We start from the raw sequence: 13,553 nt of genomic DNA on the forward strand, positions 1-13,553 counted from the left end.
GGAAGTATTAGTTTCATTTTTTATTCAAAATAAATGAACTAATTAGAAACAAAATAACAAAAAGTCACTCGGAAGGGAAAGTCACTAAGAAACTTCATATAAATAATTTTATAGTTCTCCGACAAAGCATGGATATTTTATAATTTGAGACTAACTTGGTTTGCTTTTAACTACTAGAAAGTCTACTTTCCATTACACAGTAAAATAACTCTATTAAAAATGTGTTATTGTATTCATTCTTGGTTGCTTTTGCTGATTTACTTCAAGTCACATTTTGCCTAATATTTTCTCTTATATTTTTGCTCTTATTCATATATAGTCGATTTAAGATGATGCTTATCAACAAATGGCTTATTTAGTATAAAATAAAAGTGCATTAGTGGTGCTTTTGGATTTTCTTATAGTTGAAATTTCTTCGATGCAAGTATGCATCAGTTGTCAGTGCTATGAATGAGTTGAAGTATGCTTCTCTTCGAAAACCACCTAAAAGAAATGTTAGAAATGAAATCACCTGCAAAAAGTTAAGTTGTTTAATCATTTGGATATATTAATTCCTTGCAAGATGAGTTACAAGACATGATTTTGAAACTCTAAACCAGAACTTAAACCTCTTAATGTTCCAATGTGGTTTGGTATATGAATGGTCCATTGAATTACAACATTTAATCTTCTTACCAATGCCCCTTATCTCCCTTTTGAATTTAGATGTGTGAAAAGTATTCAATTAGTTTATCTTGACATGGTAAATATTGTTTTAAGTTCTACATTGGCACTCTTATGGATGGCTTTTATATATATTTTTTCTTTTTGATTTTGTGTTCTTGCTTGACAGTCTCAGTAAATGAAATTTCATTCTGTATAGAAAAAGTGACTGATAAATTATATTTTGATTCTCTTTTCAATAAAATAGCTTAACTCAAGTTACAAAACTTAATTTTTTTGAAAGAAAGGCCAATCAATAGTTCAAAAATGGTCTTACCTTTACTTAGCATGGCTGCTGAAATTAGCTTGACTTAGCATAATGACTACTGTAATGCATGTTGGTGAATTGGATTGCGTACTTATTTATAATGGTTATATTTGATAATGGTTGAAGCGTGTCTATGAGTTTGATTTGCCATTTTGTATTGGAATGAAAGATAATAAAAAAGTGGGTCTCTATTTTTGAACCTTGTTTGCTTCAATCTACTAATTGCTTACAAAAATAGAAGAAGCTCTATTCTATTTTTGTTTTTTTAGGGTGTGGGAAACTAGAAGTGCTTGAGGATTGCAAATTATTAACCTTCTTTGCTGCAAAGAAGAGTAATTATATTATGATCTTTTGACTAACTATGTTTTGGGCCAGAATTCAAAAATTTTGTTTGTCTAAAGCTACAAAATATACCTTTGTTAATAGAATTATCTCTTTATGATTTTTGTTGATTCTGTGATTAGTACTTCTGTTATTTAAATTTTTCAGGATACATCTTGTAGCCTCCCCATATTTCTTCAATCAGTTTTGTCATCTGCAACAAAACCAATATTTGTTGTTGCTGCTGTTGTCTCCTTGGTATCTTTTTTTTGCAATCCTATGAGGATTCTCTCTATGCTTGAACTGAAAACCTTTTTCATATTATGTTGTTTCCTCTTATTTGAGGGGAACTTCTCTGCCTGTTATGCATTCAACAACAACACTTAAAGATTCTTTTACTTTGTTGGTGTTCTTTTTCCTTTTTGATCTTCTGATTTTCTCAGTTTAGACTCACACATTCGTTCATCACCAACATTTTGTGGATTGTGCATGTAAATTGTATATGTGTATATGTATATATTAATATATATTGAAGCACACTATCCAGTAATGGTAGATACAAAAAGAAGGGGCAGTCCCTAAATTCTTTGGTTGAGGAAACCCAAAGAGACACGATGAAGTGATTTCTTCCACAGAAAACATTTATATTGGACCTTGGCATATCTTTAGTGTGTATCTATTTTGTTGGTATCAATCATGGCTTTTAATACTAATGAAACTCATAGTTTCATATCATAAGTAAACTTCATTGTTTGATATTGACGGGATGGATACGGCATAGTTTTACTTGCATTTGTTTCGTCATGCTTGACTTCAATTGGTGTATCCCCATGCTAAAATGTGAAAGTCTATTCATGTAAAATGGATATAATTATAGATTGACTATGGCATAAAGTGCAAGGTTTCCATCATTATTAATGAGAAATTGTGCTGAGCACACAGCCTGGAACAAACTTGTCTATATCCTTTATATGCTTTGGACCCCTTTTATGGTTTAATGGTTGTATGTAGACTGGCTATTCCTATATTGTTGGCAATCTTTACTACAGGCAGTAAATCCACTAGACTCTGCGGTATGAGCAATGAATTTTTTTCATCTCTATGATCTATGATATGAGCTACTTGTCCCCTTTATTTAATCTCTATGAGCTACTTATCCTTGAAACTTAATGTGGTTCTTTTGCCATTCTATTCAGGCTGTAAAAGATGAAGTGATAGATATATATATACATAATTTTAGACCTTATGTTATAAGCTACTACATTCATACATATATATTTGGAAATGATTGTAGATTTTTTATCTGTTATAAGCTACTGAATCCATACATATGCAGGTTCTGGCTACTATACATCTCATTACCATGATTTGAAATTTGTGTACCACAAGCATATTGGTGTTATTAAAAGCATTTGTTCTTGTAGCATGCTATATAAACTTTATTGCATGGTCCTCTCTTGATGATGCCTTGTCTTCTGTTTTTATAAGTATTTTTTCTTTGTAACAATAGCTATCTTTGAGTTGGTAACAAAAGCTTTCTTTGAGTTGGTATCAACTGAAACATATAAGTGTAAAGATTTAATTACAATGGAAATTAAGTAACATTCTGAGTGCATAATCAATTGCTGATTTTATGTCTATTACTTTTCAGCTTTTTCATGTAGCTCTTTCTTCTTCTTTTTTATTATTATTATTCATCTCTATCTACCCTCAATTAACTAGCTTGCTTAGTTTAATAATCAAAAGTAAACAATGGCTAGTTGTTTTTTTCTTATTTACTATTTTTATCATTTAATTTTCTTGTATCTTTTTCTTCTTATTTACTATTTTGTTTTAGCAAGGATATATAATGGAATTTGGATTGGAAAATCTGCAAGGATCATGACGAGGCGACCTTTGGCCATGCAGCTTGACAAGACAAACGAGGGAGCTCAGAAATACGCCGAGTTTCTTCACCTTTGCAAGAGGAGATTCATAGATTTTGGTATGTGGTGTATAACTTAAAAATAAATTTGATTCGTATCTGTTTGTACATGATGAACTTGTTGCTCATTTGTTCTCGTGTTGATTTTTAGCTTGATAACTTGTGTTTACATGAAACAACAATTGTTTCAACTTTAATTGCAAACATGTTTAATTTATTAAGTATGTTTGACAGTGGTTATTGTAATCCTAGTGATGACTAAGTGATTATAATGCATTTATAAAGTAAATACAAGAGGTGCATAAGAAAGCAAGGTAATCCTAGTGATGACTAAGCTTCGTCTCTGCTGTATGAACTTACTTGTGTCAATATGATCTTCTGCTTTAGTGGCAGCTATGATTATGGCAGTGAAAACATTTGATAACTACTTAATTTAAATTGGATTTTTTTTTGTCAATAATAGATACTTGTGATAGACTTTGAATTCTTTAGTTTGGACTATTAGGAACTGGTGTAGTGCTATGAATGTATGGCCTGCCCTTATTGTTGAGACAAGCAATGCTTTCAGGGCTTTATACAAGGCATTTTAACATCATCTGAACAGGTGGACTTTTTATTTCCCTTGTGCACACTATAAATGATTAATGGAAAGATTGTAGTACTTTTATTACTACAAATTTGATCTATTAAGTGGTAGCTGCTAGATCTGTTATGGTTTTCTATGAATATGATAGTCTTACTCTAATTTTTAGCTCATTATAAGTGATGTATTCTCTTTTTCTATTTAACACTTCAATATATTTCAATAAAGTTCAGTTCATTCATTCTCTATCCTCTCTGATTTTCTCATTCGCTTTCATTTCTGAATTTAACTGTTTGTTTTGAAGGAAATTCATATGCTTAGATTTTTCTTTCTTAATAGGTTGATATGACCATGTTAGAAGACGAACTACCAACAAAAAGATGACTTTCATCAGCCCTTGTCAAGGTATAAAGAAGAAAGTCTTCTGTTGTGCTTTAGAATTATGCTGCTGAATGTTTCTTTCATTTTCATTAAGTTATAGGTATTGATAGAGTACTCTGTTTGGCAGTGGAATTTTCTCTTCATTCATCTCTTAGCTTATTGTTTTAAGTTGCATGTTTTGTTGCTTCAGTCGTTTTGCATGGTAGTACATCTTGCTATACCCTGTTGTTTCGTCAAGTTTTGGAGTTATTACAAATTTAATTTAAACTTTATATGCTTACAGGAGGATACTAGCTTAAGTCTTATGTTCTTAATAATAAAAGGACTTTTTTTTACAAGGTGCAGGTATATTGAGATGATTTCTTTGGAGCAATTCTTGACAACATTTGTAGTTGAGGACTCTAGAATGGAAGAATGTATTTCACTAATTTTTGTATACATTTCTTGTTTTGTATTTAGTGATAAAGTAATCTGAATTGGGCATAAATTATGTTGTAATATGATTTCTTAAGCCTAGACTAGTAGACTAAATATTTGTAATAACATTTGAGTAATTAATAAAAATCTATTTATGTTACCTTATTTGGCTTCAACTTTCATATTTGTTTTCCTAGTTTTGTGTAAGTAAAAAAAGATTATGTTTCTCTAAGCTAATATAACACATGTGTTATACTAAAGGGTAGTATAACACAAATAATGTGTTATACTAAAGTGTAGTATAACACAAAAAATGTGTTATACTAAAGTGTAGTATAACACAAAAAAAGTGTTATATAATCGACTATAAATAACATAATTCAACACTTATCTATATATTAAAATAACACAGAAATTGTGTTATCGTTGACAGTACAATAACACATCTGTATAACACTGATAAAGTGTTATGTAAAGTACCCTCACCTATGACAACATAGTCGGTCTTAACACATCAGAAAGTGTTATCGTATGTTTTGATAACACATTTTTGGTGTTATTAAAAGCATTTTTTCTTGTAGTGATAAATGATTACACTACAACAAAAATAGGCTTTAAATCTATTTTTACACAAGGATAATGGGAAATACATAAAAAGCGAAGTTAAAGCTTTTAAAAGACTTTTAACTTCGCTTTTTGGTTTGGCGCTCATAGAAATTAAGATATTACTTCGATTATTTACGTAAAGTGGAGTTTAAGTGGAATGGGCGGAGGGGAACTTTTGCGAGGAAAAATTAAGGAACCCTTTAACTTCGGTTTTTTGCTAAAAACTGAAGTTCAAGGTGCTAATATTCGCACCACTTCGGCTTCTCCCTCATTTCTGAAATGCTGACACTACAACAATTTTGCTTATATATTACGTCAAAATATTACATATATTTAGAAGTGCTATAAATATATACTAATAAAAACAAACAAGCTGAAATTTTACCCTAAAGGCGGCAAGTGAAAATACTTACCGCCAAATGAAAATGAAAAATATCATTTGGGTTTCCTCTCTCTCTCTCTCATTCGGATTCAGCTCACCCTAATCACGCCTCATCCTCTCTCTCTCGCCTTCATTTTATCAGTTCCCTCTCCATTCTCCATTGCGCTCTCTCTCACCGAGTCTATCGACTCTCTCCATCACGCCATGACCACGCCTAGCTAAAGCTCTCTCTCTAACAGAGTCTATCGACTCTCTCTTCCTCAAGCCCCGATACTCTAAAGTCCGACTGAACAACACCATGTTTAGTCTCTCTTCACTCTTTCCCGTTGAGCTGTTGGAGCACACACGAGCACGGAGCAGCTAAACCAAGACCCAGGTAACCCAATATAATATGTATTGATCCCATATATTTAATTGAGAACTTTTCCTTTCATGTTGATTGAAAAAAAAAATTGACATTAGCTTCAGATATATGAAAATTTTACTTAAGAATTCATCAGTAGATTGAACCAATTTCAAGGATGCTGCTGCTTCTGGAACTCGAACCAATTTCAAGGAAAGCTTGTCGTGGCAGGCTCATAGAGGCCTCGTTCTCTCTCTCATTATCACAGCATATGGTACCTCAACTGGATCCGCAGTGTTATGATTTAACTTTATCATTTACATTTTTTATTGCCCAAATTTCATTTCTTTGGCTTAAAGAAAATTTTGTCTTGACTTTTGCTGTTCCAGGGGAGACCTGTGGTCGGGTTCAGAGGCTGGTGTTATTAAGATATGGCCTTGGGAAGCTATTGAAAGATCTTTATCTTTAACTGTTGAAGAAAGGCCCATGGCTGCACTACTTGCAGAGAGGTCCTTCATTGACCCAAGGGGCCAACTCGCTGCAAATGGTTTCGTCAATGTCTTTAATTCCGATGTCAAGTACCTCTTATCTGATGATTCCAGAGCCAAAGTGTGGACTGCTGGTTATTTATCCTTTGCATTATGGTACGCCTACATTCCCGCTTCCCACTATTTGCTCTCTACACGTCTAAAAATAGTTTTGGTGGAATTTTTTTTTTTTTGAACTCTTACAATATGAATATAAGATGACATTTTCAAATAATTGTTTGTGAAGTTCTTGACCAATCATAACTTATATTATGGGCACAATATGTTCCTGATGATTTTTTAATGAACATGTTTGAAGCCAATATCTTAGACACTGAATTTAATCATAAGTTGTACTTTTATATATGTGGGTATTTAAAATTGTAAATGCTATTTGTTTATCTGTTAACTTTGATACTTTAATGCTTCCATTAAGCGCTCTTGCCCATGCAATATAATATGTAAATCTAAGAATAATTTGATTGCTGAATGCTGGGAAAAGAATAAAATTTAATTATGCAATGAAAATGAGAGGTGAATGTTCAACTAATCACGAGCCTTTTTTCTTAGAATTAATACATGGAATTATAACATGATTTATGATTATTTATTTCTTTTGTTTTTTTAGCGCATTAAATATCTGTTTCTTTTTATAATGACTTTTCTTGTTTCCTGACTGTAGGTAGGTCTTGAGGGGAGTTCTGTTGGGCAGTGGTGGCTGGATATGATTGACAAAACATTGGATGAAGGATCAACATTTGAACGAGTTGGTTCTAGGCAGTTAGTAGGCTTGCTTATTGCTGCATGGTTGGTATTTTCTATCAAAAACTCTTTTGTGAATTGTTATTGTTATTATTTTTTCAATGTCTCAGATGTAGAGACTTAATTTTGCGTCACCATTTTTAAAGTGCCGTGTCTGATTAACTCCTTAATAACTTCAAGTATTTAACCTATTACTAACTGTATCTCAAGTGAACTCAGTTGTTTCTTACTTTCTTAAAATCAAGTGGGTAATTTTTAGTTTGTTTGTCTCGAACTAGATTTTCTCAGGAATAAGGATAGAAACCTTATATTTAAGATTTTTTTGTTCTTCTCTTCCATGCTTTTTCATTCTGCCTACTTAATCTTTTTATGGTCTCTTTGTCAGTTAAGATTTTTCATTAATGATTGTTGAATGTCATCCTTTAGGGTGAGAATTGATATTAGAGCTTATGTTGGAGATGTTGATGCAGCAGTAGTTCTGTGTGGCTTTGGGCGTGCCATTGGTAATAAGGTAGGCTCTTTATGTTAATTTGAATGACATGATTGTGATGCATACATTGTTGTTACTTTTATTCATTCAAAGACTTGATGGTTTCCAAACGGTTTCTTTATGGTTTCTGTTTGGCTTATAGATCTATATATGTTCATGCCTGCTGATGCATATACTCAACATAAGTAAATATGTGAACTGCCTTTTGTCTAAATAGAAATTGATGACTTTTTTTTAGGGAGCTGTTGGTTTGAGGATGAGAGTGTATGATCGAATAATGTGCTTTGTTAACTGTCACTTCGCTGCACATCTAGAAGAGTTTATCGTCGCAATGCAGACTTTGATCATGTATACTAGACAATGTCCTTCAGTCGACCAACTAATCTCTTCAATGCCGCTTCCGGTACAATACTGTACCTATTCTTTTTTAGTTCGCTTGTCTTCTCAATGTATTTATTTTGGCTTGTTTATAGATCTGGATTGCCATTGGTCCTTTTGTTGCAGCTAGTGCTTCATGTGCTGCTCAGGTGCTTCGAAATACAACTGTATGTACATGTCATCACTGTAGCATGCTAAATTGGTCTGAGTTATTTTTTTTTTCAAAGTTAAATAGTTTCTGTTCATTTTATGAAGCATTGTTGTCTTCACAGACTGGTGTTTCCTACTCTGCTGAAGGGATGCCTGAATTATCTGAGGCAGACATGGTCATATATCTTGGTGATCTTAATTATCGATTAGATGGTATATCTTGTGATGAAGCTAGAGATTTTGTGTCACAAAGATGTTTCGATTGGCTTAGAGAAAAGGATCAACTTAGAGCAGAAATGGAAGCTGGAAATGTCTTTCAAGGAATGTGTGAGGCAGATATTAGGTTTCCTCCCACATACAAGTTTGAAAGACACCAAGTTGGTTTAGCAGGTAACTTTTTATGTGCAAGTAGTATTGTTCAGTTTATGCCAATTGAACTGTTTGAGAGACGGGTGGTTGGGGTAGTTTGTATCTCTTCTAATCAGGTGTTTAGCAGGTAAAACAAATCTTGTAGGTGGGCTTTCGTTCCTGCTATAGAGCTTTTCATTGATGCTGATAAAAAGCTTCCGGAAATAATTGACTTGTTTGTAAATTATCTTTTTGTAGGGTATGATTCAGGTGAAAAGAAGCGAATTCCAGCTTGGTGTGATAGAATCATATACCGTGATAGCCGTTCAACCACTGCATCAGAATGCAGTTTGAACTGTCCTGTAGTTTCCTCAATATTCCAGTAAGTGATTGTAATATGTAACATATATTTTTTTTTCCCAATTGCAATAAAGTATAAAAACAAATGGAATGTATCTCATAATTTTTTATCTGGTCTAAGGCCATCCAGGTGGCCTTTAGAACCCCCTTAAATTCTTCCAGTGCGATACTAGATAAATTTCTACGGGTTTACAGGGATGCATTTCTTTATTCTGTATTTAATAGGGTTGTGATTGTCAAGGCCATATTTGGATGCATGTACTTATCAAAAGAAGCTCATCAGTTTTGTTTCTGGCTAAGTCTCTAGCTCTTTAGTTCATATTAATCTGCTCAAAATTTGATGTTCAAAACTTCAAATCACACATATGAAGGGAGGGAACAGAGTTGAGAAAAAATGCTCAATAATTTTATTAAAATTTCTTGTGTACTGGACTAACACCTGTGACAACTTATACTGATATCTTTTCTACTCCTGTCTAGGATACACTGACACCATGGTTTTATACTTAAATACCTGCCATCTTCTGTTTGATAGGTATGAGGGTTGCATGGATGTGACAGACAGTGATCATAAGCCTGTCCGCTGCATCTTTGCTGTTGATATTGCACGAGTTGATGAATCAGTTAGGAGACATGAGCTTGGAGAGATTCTTGGAACAAATAAGAAAGTCAAAGCTATACTTGAAAAAATGTGCAAGATTCCCGAAACGATCATCAACACAAACAACATAATTCTTCAAAACAAGGACACATCGATCTTGCGTATTACTAATAAATGTGGGGAAAGAGATGCATTATTTTAAATCCTTTGTGAAGGACAAACTATCGTTAATGAGGATGGGCTTGCATCAGATCATTGTCCTAAAGGCTCCTTTGGCTTTCCTCGTTGGCTTGAGGTAACTTGTTTTGCTTTTAAAAAAGAACAATAGTTATACTTTTGCAGGTTCTTATTTTGTTTGGTTGAGAGGATTACAAAATTATACTGTGTTTTTATTACTTGGCTCGTTTTATTTTTCAGTTATATATATATATTAGTGATATAATGTTCAAATTTTAAATTTGTTGCAAAGCTACACCACTAGTGCTAAGAAATATCAGTAAAAGAATTTAGAAAGACATTTCTAATCCTGATAAATTTGTAATTTAAGAAACATATAGAGAGGAAGTGATCTATTAAATGCATTTTCCCTCTTGTTCAAGGATTGTTTCTCTGTATAATTCATTTGAACAAAAAGAACACTTAATCTTACTTTACTGTGTGCCCGTGCAGCTGGCCTGGTGGTTATTTCTTACCTCTAAATTAGACCCGACCTTCCTGTTTTACACTTCTACAACAGATTGCTTTGTGGACACACTCTTTAGCTCTTTTTGCTAGTATTTAACGTCTATCTTTTTTCTTTTTACCAGTATGAAGTGAACGGAAAAGTGGCTGATTCAATGCTTGTTAATACCATATTGATGCTGGTGTATGTTACTACGTTTTTTTGGTGGGAAGCTGGATACTGGAGCACAATGGATATTGCACATGATCGAGGTTCTACATCCTTTTATTTTAACTTTCCATCCTTGTTATCCATTATTTTATTAAACATCATTTTGGCAATAATCTTCTGGATGGTTTGATATTTTGGAACATGTACAAATTTAGATGTCTTATTATTTTTTTGAATGCATACTAAGCATAACTTATATTTATGAATTAAGTGAGATAGAAATAAGATAACTCGTCTTCTATGAAGTCATCATCATTAAAGTCTCTTACTTTCATTACCATTCGAAGATTATAGTTACTTCCCCTTTAACCTTTTCCATCTATTGCTGTATTTGATCCCAATTACTTGGATTGGCTACCATGACGTTGCAAATTCTTGGCCTTAATTTTAGCAGATAAATTGTTTCTACTACCTAATTTTTCACTGTGATTAGAAGAGACCAAATAATTATTAAACAAATGTTCTTGTAGTGCTGAATTTATCTATTGCTTCTTTCCCGTTCTTTTGGTTTGTTCATACTTTCTCTCATTTGGATCATTGTACCTATCATTTTGACAGCTGGTTTTTATATTTGCTGGGGATGCCTTGTATGGGTGCCTTCTATATATACTTCTCCTGGCATGTACCTGGTCAATCATCCCGTACACCTTGGAACTCAGGTATAAAGTTTTCTATTCTAAGTTTATTTGGTCAATAAAATGTAATATTACTGCTTTCGTTCAGGAACAGTTCCAAAATGTTTTTCAACCTTTTCAAAATGTGAACACTTTTCTGCATTACTAGAGAGTAGGAAACTATAGCAATGGCTATGTAGATACCTTAGTGGGATTCAAACTTTAGACCTTATGGAAGCAAACCACATGTCTTCCCATTTGAGCTAACTCCCCTTGGTATACACCAGTAATATTATTATTAGCTTGTAAAAGCTGTATATTGGCAATTTGATTCTAGATTTGAGTTAGAAGCTGCAAATCTATTCTACCAGCCAAATGCAAAAGTTGAATGCTTGTAACTTTGTTTGTAAGCTGCCAAGCCCATGAGATGAGCGTAGACTTGATTTTTTTTGCAACCAACCATACTTTCTTTTCTGTCCTATTTCCCCATTGTCCCTGTTAAATTAATTCTTAATTTTAGTTGTCTACTTTGCTTTGTCACAGTTGGCACTCTACATCCTAGTAGCAGGCATTCTTTGCATATACATCAACTACGACTGTGATAGGCAAAGGCAAGAGTTTCGCAGAACAAATGGCAAAGCTTTGGTTTGGGGTAAAGCTCCATCAAAGGTGTATGGTTCTCTGAAACTCGTTATTTGGTTCTCATTATACATACAATTTTCTGTATATCTGCTGCTAAATCCTGCATAATTCTTCCCTTTCTGTTTCACAGATAACTGCCACTTACACTACCACAACTGGGGAAACAAAAAGCAGCATTCTTTTAACTTCGGGATGGTACGTTTTCAGGCTCTGCCATGTAAATATGAACTAACTGGATTTTTTTTCTTCTTGGTTATGAATGCGGGGGGTTCATAACCAAGAAGAAATATTAGCTGATCCAAGTAAGTAATTTTAGCTGATCCATGTAAATATAACTACCACTTGTGCAATATTAGCTTTCATTCATAACCACTATGTCCCAGAAATATTAGCTGCATTTTTCTGGACTGTTCCAGCTCTTTTTAACCACGTAAGTAATTTTCCTTCTGGGGTTTAGATTTGTTTATGTTGTTAGAAGTTGTGTTTGAATTGAATCACTTTTGTCCTGCAGGCTTTACCCTACTTTTATGTGGTGTTTCTTACAATCCTTCTCCTCAACCGGGCGAAAAGGGATGATGATCGGTGCTGATCCAAGTAAGCAAACACAATCTCATCATTTGTTTATGAAAAATTATATGTCCCTTAAAAAATTGCAAAGGTAAACCTTCCAAATTTAGTTTTTCAAATAGATCCCGAAGTTGAGGTAATTCATTAGTTAAAACTTATCTTACGAGTGCTACTAGTTTATTTGCTTGTATGGGAGAGACAAACTCTGATCATGTTAGTGGTTTCTGGTCCAACAGGTGTAGACAATTTACAAACCGATGCCAGTGTAGAGAAAAATAAATAAGTAGAAGAAATGAATAATGGTTTGCGCGTTTTCATACAGATAAAGGCATAAAATCTTGACATGTGATTGTTATTGTAGGTATGGAAAATACTGGAAATCGTACTGCGAGAAGGTTCGGTACAGGGTCATCCCCGGAATTTACTGAGAAAATGTTGCACAAGTGTTTGTTCTATGTTGAGAATGGCATGTATATTCAGCCTTTCCAAATTAAATGATGGCAGGCTGGTATCATGTTGTTGTTATTGTTGTTTTTGTAATGGTCAACTTTATGGATGTTGTATTTCTCTCATCTTCAATGACCAAAAACTTTTCTTGTTTAGGAAAATTACTATAAAGTTTTGTTTCTATTTTTCATTTTTGAAGTAAAAATTGTTCAAGATTATAAAACTTTATTATGTTATGCTTTCAAACTTAAGTTAGAACTAAGATCTCATGAAGTAGACACATTTATAGTTTGAATTAGTTATTGTTTAATGTAATACTTATGGTTTATCAATCTATTGAGAATTACATTTTATGATTAATTTTGAATTTTTTTATCAAAATACAATAATGAAAATCTTTTAATTAAAAAAAACCATATAAGTATACTTATCAAAATAAAATTTAAAATTTTATTACTATATGTTATGATTTAAAAGCATATTATAAGCGTAAAAAATCGTTATGGTTTATATAATATAACAAACTAAAAATGTTATCAAAATAATCAAATGTAACAGTTGAAAAGTGTTATGAAAAAAATACAAGATTAAACTTCAAATTTATAATCAAAAACTCTATCTAAATGTTATTATTTGAATATTATAGCACCTAAAAATGTGTTATTGAATAGTTTAAGATAACACCATAACATTCAAAAAATGTTATAGAAAAGACTGGACTTTTAATAACATGGGCTACGTTAGCATTTTCAGAAGTGCTATCAATAGTCCCAGATATCACTTTTTAAGTGTTATGAATACTGTTTTTTCTTGTAGTGTGAAACCCCCAAATAGAGAGCAAAATCCTT

The 13,553-nt window shown here is 32.8% G+C and overlaps 1 pseudogene; it reads left to right on the forward strand.

The window, feature by feature from the left end:
- Nucleotides 1-6,198: 6,198 nt before the first annotated feature.
- Nucleotides 6,199-12,866, forward strand: LOC133832906 (type II inositol polyphosphate 5-phosphatase 15-like; annotated as a pseudogene).
- Nucleotides 12,867-13,553: the final 687 nt, after the last annotated feature.

The sequence above is a fragment of the Humulus lupulus genome, chromosome 4, assembly GCF_963169125.1.
Source record: "Humulus lupulus chromosome 4, drHumLupu1.1, whole genome shotgun sequence".
In the NCBI taxonomy this organism is placed as follows: domain Eukaryota; kingdom Viridiplantae; phylum Streptophyta; class Magnoliopsida; order Rosales; family Cannabaceae; genus Humulus; species Humulus lupulus.